General features: G+C 44.3%; 1 protein-coding gene across 1 annotated transcript in view; it reads right to left on the bottom strand.

Annotated features, from left to right (window-relative positions):
- The window catches only part of carhsp1 (calcium regulated heat stable protein 1), a 103442-nt gene extending 91841 nt beyond the window's left edge, over positions 1-11601 (bottom strand). Inside the window, exon 1 of the mRNA XM_086000865.1 lies at positions 10930-11601. The gene's annotated coding sequence lies outside the window, so the exon portion shown is untranslated. The remainder of the gene's footprint in view (positions 1-10929) is intronic.
- Between the last annotated feature and the right edge of the window lie 5339 nt (positions 11602-16940).

Below are 16940 nucleotides of genomic sequence, written 5' to 3'. Positions count from 1 at the left end.
GCAGCGATTATGATACCAGACTATCAACCTAGATATCAGAGTTCAACTCCCACCAATTAAAGCTGTGAAATTTAATCTGTGGAGGAACACCAGGGAAAAAAATCAGCACGAAAGCTGGTATTTTGTTGTAAAAGCCCAACTGGTTCACTAATGTCCTTCAGGAAAGGGAACCTGCCACCCCTAGCCAGTCTAATCCACACGTACTCAAACGCTCCCAAAGTGACCAACGTGCCATTCAGTTACACAAGCAATCACTCATAGGCAATTAGGAATTGATAATTAATGCAGCCTTGCCAGCATACAGAGTCCAAAAAAAAATGCTCTAGCCCTTTAGCTTAAAAACTGATGGGAACAGATAGCCCACATAGCAATCAGGCTAAGAACACTCATCACGCACATTGCAAGTACCTCACTGATGACGTTTAAAAACTTTTTAAATTGTACTGCAAAATGTATGCCTATTTTGGATGGCAAGGTGGTAGCTATGGGAACTGTTGCTTAACACATAAAAAAAGAAAAACGTAACACCTTTCACGTCCTCAGACAGTCCTTCACAGCCAACGAATTATTTTTGAAGTGCAGTCACTGTTATACAGTATAGGTAATGCCGCAAGAGATTTTGTGCACAGCAAGGACCCACTGACAGTAATTGGATGAATAACCAGTTCCTTTGTTTTTGGTAGTGTCGGTTGAGGGATAAATGCTCGCCAAGACTTTGGGAAAACTCCTGGCTCTTCGAAAAAGTGCCATGGAACCTCTTGTGTCTACCTGAACAAGCAGATGATGTCTTAGTTTCATGTCTCATTCAAAACACAGCACCCAACAGTGCAGCTATTCCTCAGTACTCCATTAATACCTGCCAAAATTATGTCCTCACGTCAGAGAGTGGGATTTGAACTCACAACCAACCCTTTGATTCAGCAGCGCGCTCATTTTTTGCACAAAAAATTAAATTGGCCAATATGAAGGAAAATGAATTAAACAGAATAAAATCTATAATAATGGAATAAATGCTCGAGTTTATTTACAGCTGCTTCCACAGTCAGGGTTCTGTGTTCAGCTGAATCTACGCTTTAAAGTTGCTGTAGATGTTTTGATTTACTTTGGTGACTTTAATATAGGCTTTGAAATTATACCATGCAAACACCAAGAGTACCAACGGTAACTTGTCGTAAGAAGTTATTTTGTTCAATGGAGACATTAAGCCACGGTGCAAGGTGGGAATGTGGGTCGGTTCGACACTAGCCCTTCACCTCTCGGGCCCAAGGATCAGATCCAACACAGACTGATGGTATTAAAATCTCCTCAGCCTGCTGGCTAGCAAGTGGCTTTGCAAATGAGTCCTCACAGTCTCAGCCAGTTCCTAGTGGGCATGGACCTACAGCACAAAACTATCCCTCATTCAGCATTGATTAATAAATCTAACTCGGAGAGGTCATAAGGCTGGCTGGTGAGAGAAATTGGGAAAAAAAAGTCACACTCGTGCAGTAAGGGGTACTACTCGAGTTTGAGACTGAGGCACATTGTTGGTGCAAAGTAGAGGAAGTTATAGTCCGCATTTTGGAAAAAACACAGATGGGAATTGGAAGATTACAATCTGTTGCTGCATACGAATGATTTGGGTATTACTCCGGGTCCCGTCCTTATGCTGCACTCCTGCTGAATTTATGGGGGAAGGGAATGGGGTGCACCGGAAGGGCTGCTGATTATCAGCCTACCTTCTACACTCTTTTCTTTTAAGTTATTTTCAATTACCACTCAGTTCTGATGTCAGTAAGTTACTGAATAAGAGAGAAACAGGTTTTCAGCAAAGAAGCATTTTAAGAGTCAAGCATCCCTGGAATGGGAGGAATGTGGAATAGGAAGAACCATGAAGCCCAGATGTTCATAAATTGAATCAACTTGGAACATTAAAAAAAAATGCTACTTGAAGAAATTTCTTGTTGTACATATATTCTAGTATAAAATACAGATGTAGAAAGAAAAGTGGCCAAACAATCTGTGGTAATAACTTTTGTTCTATTTTGTCCAGAACAATCCAGGAAATTGCTGCTGTTTTTTTGAAGTATATTCAGCTACAATGGTTCATCAAAGTCTCCATTTTGGAAGTCATCTACTGAAAGTAAAGTTGGTCAGAGTAGTCAAGACAGTCTATGACAGAGGCCTAGATTTTCCAATCGACATTTCCTTAACACCAATTGGAAATCTAGGCTAGGATTTTAGCCTGAACCCGAAGAGGTTGGCAGATATATGAAGTTTCAATCCCTCGGCGGCTGCGTAGGTGTTAAAAACACATTTTTTCTGTTGCTGTATACCAATAAAAAAGTGTCTCGCAAAGATAGCACTCTTTCTTTGAGTGGCCGACACTATACTTTGGGAGTTATAACACCAGCCTTTCCCACCCCCTCACAAAAGGTAAATCGTGCTTGACTAATCTACTGGAATTTTTTGAGGATGTAACTGGTAAAATAGATAAGGGAGAACCAGTGGATGTGGTGTATCTGGACTTTCAGAAGGCCTTCGATAAGGTCCCGCATAGGAGATTAGCATGTAAAGTTAAGGCACATGGGATTGGGGGCAAGGTATTGACTTGGATAGAAAACTGGTTGGCAGACAGAAAGCAAAGAGTTGGAATAAACGGGTCTTTTTCCGAATGGCAGGCAGTGACCAGTGGGGTACCGCAGGGATCGGTCCTTGGACCCCAGCTATTCACAATATATATATATAAATGATCTGGACAAGGGAACTAGATGTAATATCTCCAAATTTGCAGACGACACAAAGCTGGGTGGGTGTGTGTGCTGTGAGGAGGATGTCGAGAAACTCCAGGATGATTTGGAAATGTTGGGTGATTGGGCAGAAACATGGCAGATGCAATATAACGTGGATAAATGTGAGGTTATCCACTTTGGTGGCAAAAACAGGAAGGCAGATTATTATCTAAATGGCAATATATTGGGAGAAGGGGAAGTGCAACGAGACCTGGGTGTCCTTGTGCACCAGTCGCTGAAGGTGCAGCAGGCGGTTAAGGCGGCAAATGGTATGTTGGCCTTCATAGCGAGAGGGTTTGAGTACAGGAACAAGGATGTCTTGCTGCAGTTGTACAGGGCCTCGGTGAGACCACATCTTGAGTATTGTGTGCCGTTTTGGTCACCTTATCTGAGGAAGGATGTTCTTGCCATGGAAGGAGTGCAGCGAAGATTCACCAGGCTGATACCTGGGATGGCAGGAATGACGTATGAGGAGAGATTGGGTCGATTGGACTTGTACTCGCTGGAGTTTAGAAGAATGAGAGGTGATCTCATTGAAACTTATAAAATTCTGACAGGACTGGACAGACTAGATGCAGGAAGGATGTTCCCGATGGTCGGGGAGTCCAGAACCAGGGGACACAGTCTAAGGATAAAGGGTAGGCCATTTAAGACAGAAATGGAGGAGGAATTTCTTCACCCAGAGAGTGGTGAACCTGTGGAACTCTTTACCACAGAAGGTGGTGGAGGCCAGTTCATTAAATATATTCAAGGAGTTGGATATATTTCTTAAAGGGGAGAAAGCAGGGACCGGGTACTGAATTTGGATGATCAGCCATGATCGCATTGAATGGCGGAGCAGGCTCAAGGGGCCGAATGGCCTACTCCTGCTCCTATCTTCTATGTTTCTATATGTGCTCCCCAACCAGAAATGTTTGAAAACCACTGGCTTCCCTAGATACAACATCCTAAAGCAGAGAGGAAGGGGAGGGAAGAAAGGATAGAAGTCAGCGGCTTATGTGTCTCAAAAGTGCATAGTTATACCATATTAATCATATCCTTACAGGATTTCCAACAGAAAAGCCCATTAGTTATCGCACACTTTATTTCCATGTAAACACATACAGGAGTTACACTGTGTTTTCTGACTCATTGTTAGCAATGCCACAGGAGATATACTCTAATTGTATGAAGTATCACTGAGGCTGTCTACGAGAGCCAATTAAGTGTTGGGTGTTAAAAACACGAGTTTGAACCGGTGCGCAAGTTCTTCAGGAATCGGGTGTTTGAACCCTGGTTGAGGGATTAACTTGCCTGTATTTGTGGGAAGTCACTTGGCTGAATTCATGATGTCGAAATGAGAACTCTGTTCACTTAAGTGAGAGATTCTCAAACTTGATGTGAAGCCATTGGTATGAAGGGTAATTGACCATCATGACCGTCCTCATTTTATATATGTTTATTTACATTGTACTGGTAGTATTTGCGGATTCCTGTGCCACACATTATTCAAGTATTCAAGTATAGAAAAGGCACAGCTTCTTGACGGTTGGGGGCAGTGTCCGTCTACTGGAATTAGTGTTAGACCATCGATATGAAATGATAATTCCAAAAACGTTTGAAATTGTAATTTCCCATTTATTCATTCCTCCATCTCCTTTTATGACTACACAGCGTAAAAGGTCAAAATTACTTCAATGCTTTTACCATGATGGCAAGACTTAGCAATAGAGTTACAAAGGCATTTTGCTGGTTTAACACCTGCACAACATAAATGGTCATGCCAAACAAAATACTAAATAGGAAGTATGTTATATCACTAAAGAAGTTACATTTCCTTTGACAAAATCCATTCTGAGTAATGTACTATTCCAATTTATATTCCAAACAACTCACCTAATTAGTAATGCAGTTGAAAACACACCAATGTCTTAATTACTTTGTTATATCTCATATCATTAGTTGAACAATTCCATAAAATGTGTGCAATGCATGCAAAGAGAGGCACTTTGCAATTAGTCTTCCTCAGTCAAAGCTGTTGTACAGAGAGATACATTATAGTTGAGATTAAACAGATGCCCATATTAACTGTTTCACAGAAACAACAACTTGCATTTGTAAAGTGCCTTTAACGTAGTAAAACGTCCCAAAATTTGAGAGTCACATTAGTACAGATGACCAAAAACCTGGTGAAAGAGGGAAGTCTTAAAGGAGGAGAGGTAGACACGTGGAGAAGTTTAGGGAGGGAATTCCAGAGCTTATAGCCTAGGCAGCTGAAGACATGGCCGGCAATGGTAGAGCGATTAAAAATCAGGGATGCGCAAGAGGCCAGAATTGGAGGAATACTGAGCTCTCAAGGGCTGTAGGACTAGAGGTGACAGAGAATGGGAGGAATTCGAAAACAAGGATGAACATTTTAAAATCAAGACGACGCAGGACCGGGAGCCAATGTGATCACAGGGGTGATGGGTGAACGGGACCATGTGAGAGTTAGGAGACAGGCAGCAGAGTTTTAGAAGAGCTCAAGTTTATGGAGGCCGGCCGAGAGCGTTGGAATGGTCACGTCTCGAAGTAACAAAGGCATGGATGAGGGTTTCAGCTGCAGATGAGCTGCGGCTGGGGCGGAGGCGGGCAATGTTCCGGAGGTGGAAGTAGGCGGTCTTGGTGATATAGTGGATGTGTGGTTGGAAGTTCATCTTATGCTCAAATATGACACCACGGTTGCCTCAAACAGTAGCCAGGGAGAGGGATGGCGTCGGTGGCTGGGGAACGGAGATTATGGCAGGGACCTTAGACAATGGCTTTGGTCTTTCCAATATTTAGTTGAAGGAAATTTCTGCTCATCCAGTACTGGATGTCAAGCAGCGTGACAAATCAGAGACAGTGGAGGGATCGAGAGAGGCGGTAGGGAGGTACAGCTGGGTGTCATCAGCGTACATTTGGAACCTGATGTTGTATTTTTGGATGTCACTGCTGAAGGGCAGCATTGAGAGAAGTAGGAGAGGGCCAAGGATAGATCCTTGGGGGATTCCAGAAGCAATAGTGCACAAGCAGAAAGAAGGCATTACAGGTGATTCTCTGGCAATGACTGTATAAATAAGAATGGAACAAGGCGAGGTCAGTCTCACCCAGCTGGACAACGTAGGAGAGGTGTTGGAGGAGGATGGAGTGGTCAGTGGTGGTGGAGAAGTATGAGGAGGGATAGTTCACCATGGTCATTGGACATCATTTGTGACTTTGATAAGGGCCATTTCAGTGCTGGGGGGAGGGGGGGGGGGCGGAAGCCTGATTGAAGGGGTTCAAACGTGGAATTGCGGGAATGATAGGCATGGGTTTGGGAGGTGACAACAGGTTCACGGATTTGAGGAATGGGAGGTTAAAGAGGGGGCAGTATTTTTCCCAAGGGCAGAAAGGTCAAGGGTTTTTTTTTTTTTTTTTTTTTTTTTTTTTTGAGGGGGGGGGGGGGGAAATGACAGCAGATTTGTTGGGGGAGGGGGTCAGTACAGAAGGAGAGGGAACCGTTAATATCAGCTAACATATGGGCCAGGAATGGAAGTTGGGTGGTCAACAGTTTAGTGGTAATAGGGTCGAGGGAGCAGGAGGTGGGTTTCATGGACAAGCGGAGCTTGGAGAGAAACTAGGAAAAGATGTGAGTTCAGGACTAGTGCAGCTAGGGGAAGAGTGGGAAGCAGCAGCTGATCGGAGGGTCTCAGCCATGGTGAGAAAGATGTTCATGAGTTCCTTGCACATTGTTGGAGGCGAGGGTGGAGGAGGCACGGGAGAGGAGTTGAAGAAGATGGTTTGTAGTGGAGAAGAGAAGCCAGGGGTTATCTTTGCATTCCAGGATGATTCTGGAATTGTGAGCAGTTTTGAGGAGAAGGGCAGGACCCAATAGTGCTTTATGTGGTCCAGCCAGATCTGGCGATGCATGGCTAAACCAATTGTGCCATAAATGTTCAAGTCGTCATGTCTTGGACTTAAGGAAGTGGGGATGAAGGTAGCAGTGGGAATGACCAGGGTGAGAGAGAGAGAGAGTAATGGCGTTAATGGGGACAAGAGGAAAGCTGGAGGTGAGGGTGTGATTGAGCAGATCGGTAGCTGCAGAAACAGCAGTGTTTATTTATAAGACAGTTGTAATTAAACTTTATTAGATCAGAAAATACATTTTCAAAAGTTTAACTGAACAAAAATGTGTTAAATCTAATGAACATAAATCTAATAAAACTGATGGTACGGTACTTACAAACTGCTTTAATACTTCCTTTCTCAAACTATCTTTAAGGATATCAATGGAAAAGTATTGAGTGTAACCAGCTGAACTACCTCGTGCACAGAAATTGTAGCAAATAATCCAGTACTATCGAAGTCCCTAAAATAATAGACAAAGTATCAGAATACTTCAAGAACGTTCAGATACCCTGGTGCAGAGATGAAAGAATAACCACATAAATGGGACATGGAATTAGTATGGAATGTATTTCTAAAAATAAATTTAAAAATTGACTGCCTCCTTTTAGTTATTTTCCTCCGTTGCACACGATGAATGGGCATACTTCCTTCTTTAGCCAGGAGGGCTAGACAATGCAAGCCACAGACTTCCCTACGGCTACCATCAACAAAATTCAGTACAGTCAACTAATGAGAAATGTGGCAAGACTTGTCCTGCTAATACATCTTCCATTCCAATCTGGTAGACTGCTTCATAGCCTATCACCAGCTATAACCATTTAACTTGACAGCAAAATTAAGAAAGCCTTGTCATCTGATGGGATATGCAAAGTTGTCTGAGAAATGATTTTGTAGAGGTATACAAGCTTAAGGGTATAGAAAAAGTTAACCCAGAATATTACTTAAATTCTATTGCAGGAGTAGAACAAGGAGAAACGGGTTCAAACCTCAAGGGTAAGTTTAGGAAAAATATCTTGAAACTTCTCAACAGTGATCAACCTGTAGGATAAACTTCCAGATAATGGAGGCAAACCTTGGAGTTATTTAAGAAAAAATTGGATTCTACAATCAGAAGAATGTTAGTATCTCTCTGGGTGGATGAATTTAAGATGAGGCGAATGGCTTCCTCATTTGTAATCATCTTGCGAAATGTGAAATATGTTTGCTAGGGGAGCTATCAGCAGGAACATGTCCATTCCTAGTTGCCCTAAAGGTGATGGTGAGCCGCATTCTTGGACTACTGTGGCGAAGGTGCTTCCACAGTTCGGTAGGGAGTTCCAGGATTCTGACCCGGCAACCATGAAGGAACAGCGATGTATGTCCAAGTTGGGATGGGGGAACTGGGGGGGTGGGGGCTGATGGTGTTCCCATGAACCTGCTGCCCTTGTCCTTCTAGGTGGTGGAGGTCGCAGGTTTGGGGAGATTCCGTCAAAGAAGCCTTGGCAAGTTGCTGCACTGCATCCTGTAGATGGTACACACAGTATCAACGATACGCTGGTGAAGGAAGTGGATGTGCTGCCAATCAAATGGACTGCTTTAGAATAGTTAGGCCGAATGGCCTGTTTCTGTGCTGTAAATTTTATGTCTTGGATGGTGTCTAACTTCCTGTGTTGTTGCAGCTACACCCATCCAGGCAAGTGGAGAATATTCCATCACACTCCCGACTTGTGCCTTATTAGGTGTTGGAGAGGCTTTGGGGAGTCAGGAGGTGAGCCACGCACCACAGAATACCCAGACTCTGATCTGCTTTAGTAGCCACAGCATTTATGTGGCTGATCCAGTTGGGTTTCTGTTCAATAACAACCTCCAGGATGTTGATGAGGGATTCGGCGATGGTAATGCCATCAAGAGGTAGTTAGACTCTCCCTTGTTGGAGATGATGCTGGAGATGATCTTGTAGCACAAATGCTACTTGCCACTTATCAGCTCAAGCCTGGATGTCGCCAGGTCTTGCTGCATGCAAGAATAGACAGCTTCATTATCTGAGGAGTTGTAATTGGAGCTGAACACTGTGCAATCATCAGCAAATAGCCCCATTTCTGACCATATGTTGGAAGGAAGGTCATTGATGAAGCAGCTGCAGACAGCTAAACCTAGGGTTCTGCCCTGAGGAACTCCTGCAGCGATGTCCTGGGGCTGTGATGATTGGCCTCCAACAACCACAATCATCTTACTGTGTACTAGGTATGACTCCAGTCATTGGAAAACTTCCCCCATGATCTTCAGTATTAATATGCTCCTTGGTGCCACACTCGGTCAAATGCTGCCTTGATGTCAAGGGCAGTCACATTCACCTCACGTCTGCAGTTCAGCTCTTCTTTCCATGCTTGGACCAAGGCTGTAAGAAGGTCTAGAGTCAAGTGGTCCTGGAGGAACTCAAGCTGAGCATGTGAGAAAGTTATTAGTAAGTGCCGCTTGATAGCACTGTTCACAATTCCTTCCATTTTGTTGGTGATTGGGAGTAGGCTGATGGGGTGGTAATTGTCCTGATTTTTTGGACAGGACATACCTGGGTAATTTTCCAAATTGTCAGGTAGATGCCAGTGGTAGGTGTACTGGAATAGCTTGGCTAGAAGTGCAGCTAGTTCTGGAGCATAGATCTTCAGCACTACAGCCGGAATGTTGTCAGGCCCATAGCCTTTGCTGTGTCCAGTGCACTTAGCAGTTTATTAATATCACGTGGAGTCAAACTGTCTGAAGATTGGCAGTGGTGATGGTGGGGACCTCAGGAGGAGGCCGAAATTGATCATCCACTTCGTACTTCTGGTTGAAGGTGGTTGTAAACACTATAGACTTGCCTTTTGCACTCATATGCTGGGCTTCTTCATCATTGAGGATGGGGATGTTCATGGTGCCTCCCCCCCCCCCATTAATTGCCCACCATGTGTGACTGGATGTGGCACAACTGCAGAGCTTTGACCTGATCTGTTGGTGTGGGATTGCCTAGCTCTATCTTTTGCATGCTGTCTCCACTGTTTAGGATACATGTAGTCCCGTGTTGTAGCTTCACCATATTGGCACCACATTTTCAGGTATGCCTGGTGCTACTCCATTAATACTACCCATTGGAAATTTGTGAATCGGCCATAGCTCATGTCATTTGTACAAGTCTATGCACATTCATTTGCATGTATTTCCTGTCACAGAACGGGAGATTTGATAGCCCCAGTTGGGGAACTTACACAATGGTCTCCTTCTGTGCCAAAAAAAATTCTATGATTCTATGAAAATATGCTCCATACCAGCAGCTTAGGCTGGATTTGATCCTTTTTTAATTTCACATTAGTCTTAGTCAAAACCCAGCAACAATGTCAGGGGCTACACATGTCCACTCACTAAATATCAAGCTATTGGTAGACTTTAGGTGGTTATTTTTCACAGAGGGACTCTATTGTTTTTAATGTTGCGGAAGACAGCCAATGTTGTCCTTTAGTTACACTGCAGGCCTGGTCACCTGTGGCGCAACTTACAGCTGAGTCAGCTCAAGGACAGTTTCACGAGGTGAGGCGTTTCATTAACTTTAGGGAATCGGTGGTGATGTAACCTGGTCAGCAGAACGCGCCGATACAATTATGCACAGAATACACTTCACAAAGGCTCAGAGATCCACAGCGGAATCTGTTTTCTAGCCCGGGAATTTGGGGATGGGGGAAGAGGAAATGGGGAAAGGGCGGGCGTTGCAGCTCTTAGCAAATTCCGACTGTAGAGGAATGGAGAATTAAAAAAGGTAAAAAAGACAGCCGAACACAATAACCGCGGGTTCAATCCCAGACTTTTACAAAACCCGAACTTAACTTGATTCGAAAGCCTGGCTCCGAAGGGGGTGCGGTGAAGGGGGGGAAAAATGAGGAAAGTTTCTCGAATACTTCGACAGATTTTCAGATCTCCCATTTGGCGCCAAGACAATTCCGTGCAGAATTTTAGTGGGAGCAGCACGAAATATGTTTTACGGGATTTTTGTTAATGTAATTTATTACTTCAACACGAAATTTTAAAAAAACCCGCCTAATTCAGCCTGGGCATTTACTGAGTGAAGTAACATCAGCGCATAAAATTCAGTGGGAAACGGGGCGAGAAGGAACGACTGCTGAGAACCAGAGGTTTAAGTTTCACATCTTACAAGATAAATTACTGGTAGCAAAAACGACCACTGTCCAATTCTCGCTGCTATATTTGCCTTTATGCAGAGTGGGACACATTGATGGAGCATATTTTTTTAGGCAGTTCCTACCTTTTAAGTTGGCGAGAGAGGGCTGGTTGTAGAGGAGAAGTTGCCGCTCCAGCTGCTCTCCACGATGCTTCCGGAGCGCTGAGGGAAGGCGCAGGCACTGACTCAGGGTTGCTGTGACGACCTTACGTTAAAGGAAATAGGACCGTGTTCTCTAGAGTAGTTTCTCTCTCTCTCTCTCTTTCTAAATCTGTGACCCCCATCCTCATATTTTACATGGGGGCGGGGACAGTGTAAACTTTGGTTGTATTGATCTGAAATTGGTTAAATTCGGTTTTTTATGTTCTCTGGAGATCTGATCAAACTGTGAACCGAATGAGGTGTTTACAAGGGGACTGACAATTTGATCAAAGATTTTTTTCCTTCCCACCCCGTTCTAGGGGGATCCAGAACAAGAGGATGTTATCTTAAAATTAGAAATAAGCCAGTTAAAAGGAAATTCAGAAAACAAATTCTTCACATGAAGGGATGTGGTAGGCAGTGCCCCACAAGGGCATAAATGCGAAATCAATTGAGGTGTTTAAACAAAAGTATGGAAAGATAAAAGATTGAAGATAAAAAGAACTGCAGTGCTTAACAAAATGGAGCAGATTCCATGTGATGAGTGGGCTATGCCTGTATAAAATGTCTCAAGGATAGCACACACTTCCCGCAAGCATCCCACTTCCTGCAACATTTCCACATCACATGAACATATCCCTATTTTGATAACAACAGCTTGCATTTATATAGCGCCGTTAATGTAGTAAAACGTCCCAGGGCGCTTCACTGGAGTAATATCGAACAAAATTCGAGACAGGGTCACATAAGGAGATATTACAACAGGTCACCAAAAGTTTGTTCAAAGAGGTCGGTTTTAAGGAGTATTTAAAGGAGAAGAAAACTAAATAAAGACCTGCATTTATTAGTGCCTTTCATGACCCTAAAGGACATCCCAAAGCGCTTAACAACCAATGAAGTACTTTTTGAAGTGTACTCACTGTTGTAATGTAGGAAATGCGGCAGCCAATTTGTGCACAGCAAGCTCCCACAAACAGCAATGTAATAATGATCAGATAATCTGTTTTTAGTGATGTTGATTGAGGGATAAATATTGGCCAAGAGACCAGGGATAACTCCCCTGCTCGTCTTCAAATGAGTGCCATGGAATCTTTTACATCCAACTGAGAGAGCTGACGGGGCTTTGTTTAAATATCTCAGCTGAAGGATGGCGCCTCCGACAGTGCAGCACTCCCACAGCCTAGATTTTTGCGTTCAAGTCTCTGGAGTGGGACTTGAACCCACAACCTTCTAACTCATAGGCAAGAGTGTTACCCACTGAGCCACGGCTGACACATAAGGGAGAGATGGAGAGGTTTAGGGAGGGCATTCCAGAGCTTAGGGCCTAAACAGATGAAGGCATGGCCACCAATGGTGGAGCGATTAAAATGGAGGATGCGCAGGAGGCCAGAATTGAAGGAGCATGTATACTTTGGATTGCTACTTGGATGAACAGTGAATCCTTTGACTCACTATGAGCAATTCCACTGGCGGTCTGCTTACTATTAAAAATGTATGATAGATTTGCTCTCCACCATGTCACATTTCATGCATCATAGTTTCTGATGGGTTGAAATATAAAAAAATTACAATGCACCAGAAGCTACATTAGGGGAAATCTACTAGTGTAAAAAGATTAGGCACCAAAATGGAGGCTACAAAATCTCCCTCTTTGCTATACTGAGTAATCTGGCAGAAGAAGTTTTTTTTGCTGAATATTTTCCAAACCTTTTAATTGTTTGTGAAGGAGAAGTGTTATATGACCCTTTTGTTATTTTTATCTTAATAATACAAATATAACTGGACTGTATGTCAGCCTCAAAATGGCTGGAGTATGACCGAACGCAAACAACAACAACTTGCATTTATATAGCAGCTTTAACGTAGTAAAACATCCCAAGACACTTCACAGGAACGTTATTGTAAAATATGTGGGTAGAACAAATGAAGGACAGAGACAGGATGAGTTGCTAGTCCATGTGCTTGCTTTATTAGGCCAGAGCAAACTGAGCATGCTCATACTAAAACATGTGACAAACCATGTGATAATACATGCCACTGCTTTCCCTTTAAAAAAAGTACTTTGTTTATGGGACGTGGGCATCGCTGGCAAGACCAGCATTTATTGCCCATCTCTAATTGCCCTTGAGAAGGTGGTTATGAGCTGCCTTCTTGAACCGCTGCAGTCCATGTGCTGAAGGTACTCTCACAGTGCTGTTAGATAGGGAGTTCCAGGATTTTGACCCAGCGACGATGAAGGATTGGCAATATACTTCTAAGTCAGGATGGTGTGTGACTTGGAGGGGAACTTGGAGGTGGTGGGGTTCCCATGCGCCTGCTTCCCTTGTCTTTCTAGGTGGAAGAGGTTGCAGGTTTGGGAGGTGCTGCCGAAGAAGCCTTGGCGAGTTGCTGCAGTGCATCTTGTAGATGGTACATACTGCAGCCATGGTATGCTGGTGGTGGAGGGAGTGAATGTTTAAGGTGGTGGATGGGGTGCCAATCAAGCAGGCTTCTTTGTCCTGGATGATGTCGAGCTTCTTGAGTGTTGTTGGAACTGCACTCATCCAGGCAAGTGGAGAGTATTCCATCACACTCCTTACTTGTACCTTGTAGATGGTAGAAAGGCTTTGGGAGTCAGGAGGTGAGACACTCGCCACAGAATACCTAGCCTCTGACCTGCTCTCGTTGCCACGGTATTTATGTGGCTGGTCCAGTTAAGTTTCTGGTCAATGATGACCCCCAGAATGTTGATGGTGGGGGATTCGGCGATTGTAATGCCATTGAATGTTAAGTGGCAGTGGTTAGACTCTTGCTTGTTGGAGATAGTCATTGCTTGGCACTTCTGTGGCATAAATGTTACCTGCCACTTATCAGCCCAAGCCTGAACGTCGTCCAGGTCTTGTTGCATGCGGGCATGGACTGCTTCATTATCTGAGGAGTTGTGAATGGCACTGAACACTGTGCAGTCATCAGCGAACATCCCCATTTCTGACCTTATGTTGGAGGGAAGGTCATTGATGAAACAGCGGAAGATGGTTGGGCCTAGGACACTGCCCTGAGGAACTCCTGCAGTGATGTCCTGGGGCCGTGATGATTGACCTTCAATCACCATAACCATCTTCCTTTGTGCTAGGTATGACTCCAGCCAGCGGAGAGTTTTAGCCCCGATTCCCATTGACTTCAGTTTTACTAGGGCTCCTTCATGCCACACTCGGTCAAATGCTGCCCTGATGTCAAGGGCAGTCACTCTCACCTCACCTCTGGTATTCAGCTCCTTTGTCCATGTTTGGACCAAGGCTGTAATGAGGTCGCGAGCAGAGTGGTCTTGGCGGAACCCAAACAGTGAGCAGGTTATAGGTGAATAAGTGCCGCTTGATAGTACTGTCATTGACACTTTCCATCACTTTGCTGATGATTGAGAGTAGACTGATGGGGCGGTAATTGGCCAGAATGGATTTGTCCAGCTTTTTGTGGACAGGACATACCTGGGTAGTTTTCCACATTGTTGGATAGATCCCAGTGTTGTAGCTGTACTGGAACAGCTTGGCTAGAGGCACGGCTAGTTCTGGAGCACAAGTCTTCAGCACGGTAGCCGGGATGCCAGGGCCGTTTCTTGATATCACATGGAGTGAATTGAATTGTCTGAAGACTGGCTTCTGTGATGGTGGGGACCTCAGGAGGAGGCCGATATGGATCATCTCAAATACAACAAAATTCCCCTCTCAAATACAACGTAACTATAGTCCCACTTTTCCCAGCATTACATGTACCACATAACAAACTCCTGGCTTATTTTCTTTTAAATCAACTACAAATGCAACAAATGAACTACAAATCTAGTTTAATAACAGGTTTGCGGAGCCTTCCTGAACTTCTTACAGAAGGTTTTGGTGTTGAACCAATTTTTGGACTGTTTTGTTTTGGTTCCGAACTCAAAGATGATCTTGTTTCCATCTGAGATTTGTTTGAACCTGGTACTTCAGTTTCCGAAGTCTGAATGGAGTCAAACTCATATATGTGTTAATGATCAAGTGGTTCATGTTAGATCCGTGATTCTGAGATTATGATGTTTTTCAATAAACACACGGATGCTGTAACTTAACAATCAACAGGTATTTACTGGAGTAGGGTAGTCTCAAGACTGGGGGTACAGAGGCATGCTCAAGGCTTATATGCAGGTGTGGTCACTGCCGGTACAACAGTATACAGGAGCTGTAAAAGTAGTTCTCTCTTAAAGGTACATACACTACAATTCCTCCCCTTTTAGATTATCAGTACCCATAATATTCAAATAACAATTAACACTTTAACATGTACATTAAACAACAATAGTCCATTTATAGATTCAGTCTTTGGGGCGGCTTCCTGATCCTTTCGGGATAGCGCCTTTCCTGAGGTACTTGTTCTTGGTGCGGAGGCGATTCTGGCCCCTTTTCGTCGGTTAGTTCATCGGTTTCCACTGCTACTGGTTCGGAGGTAGATGCTACCGGTATGTCGGGTTCATCCCCAAGTACGCGAGACATGGGGTTGACTCGTTCCTGTGACGCTAATATCTGATCGACGTGGCATTTCACAATATTCTCCCCGACATCCACTGTGTACATTAATGGCCCCTGCCTTGTGCATATCGTTCCGGGTTGCCATTTCTCTGTTCGGTAGTCACGGGCCAAGACTGGTTGTCCTACGTTGAAGCTCCTTGTCGGCTTCTCATTGATGTGCTGGAATTGTTTATCCTCAACATTTCTTCGCACATTTGGTCTGAGCAAGTCCAGACGAGATCTCAACCTTCGGTTAAAGAACATCATGGCCGGGGTCTGGTTGGTAACTGCATGTGTCGCATTTCTGTAGGCTAATAAGAAATTGTCCACCTTATGCTGTAGTGGAATTTCATCGTCGCACATGGCCTTTATCGCCTTCTTAAAGGTTTGTACGAACCTTTCAGTCAATCCATTTGTGGCTGGATGATACGGGGCGGATGTGTAATGCCTTACCCCATTCCTTCTCATAAATTTTCGAAACTCTTCGGACACAAACTGTGGTCCATTGTCAGAGCAAATCTGCTCTGGCAAGCCGTTCCTGGCAAATATGGTCCGTAGGACTGCAATCGTTTTCTCTGTAGTGGTTGAGGACATTTTTATCACCTCAGGCCATTTCGAATGAGCATCCACTGCTATTAAGAACATTGAGTCCATGAATGGACCAGCAAAATCAATATGCACCCGTTGCCATGGAGAGGAGGGCCACTCCCATGGGTGTAGAGGGGCATGTGGTGGTGCATTTTGGACCTTCTGGCATCCTGAGCAGCTCTTGGTTAGGTCTTCGATTTGTTGATCGATTCCCGGCCACCACACATAAGCCCTAGCAAGGCTTTTCATTTTCACTCCCCCCAGATGACCTTCATGAAGCTCATTTAGCACTGTCTCCCTTAACTTGGGTGGAATCACCACTCTGGATCCACACATCACTGTCCCCTGGCATACTGACAGCTGTTCTCTTCTGGATGAGAATGCTGGCAACAGTGAGTCGCCATGTGTTGGCCATCCCCTCACCGTCAAATCATATACCCAAGACAGCGTCGGATCATTGCGGGTCTCCTCTATATCCGCGTTCGTTACTGGCAATCGTTCAATTATTGACGAATAAAATATCTCGATAGGGTCCACTGCTGGTGCTTCCTCCACAGTAGGCAGTGGCAGGCGCGATAGCCCATCAGCGTTTCCATGCTGTTTCGTGCCTTTATATTCTATTTCATATTGATTCGGCCCTAGAAACAGGGACCATCTTTGTAACCGTTGTGCAGTCATCACTGGAACGCCCTTCTTAGGATTAAAGATGGAGACAAGTGGTTGGTGGTCAGTCAGCAAGGTGAACTTCTGCCCATGCAGATAGTGGCTGAATTTTTTTACTCCCCATACTACGCTGAGGGCCTCCCTGTCAATCTGGGCGTAGTTGCGCTCGGCTGAGGTTAGTGACCA

Source organism: Somniosus microcephalus, chromosome 11, assembly GCF_052327205.1.
Source record: "Somniosus microcephalus isolate GS21.2 chromosome 11, FLI_Smic_1.0, whole genome shotgun sequence".
Lineage (NCBI taxonomy): Eukaryota > Metazoa > Chordata > Chondrichthyes > Squaliformes > Somniosidae > Somniosus > Somniosus microcephalus.
The sequence above is the reverse complement of the archived record's forward strand: the minus strand, read 5'-3'. Positions and strand labels throughout refer to the sequence as shown.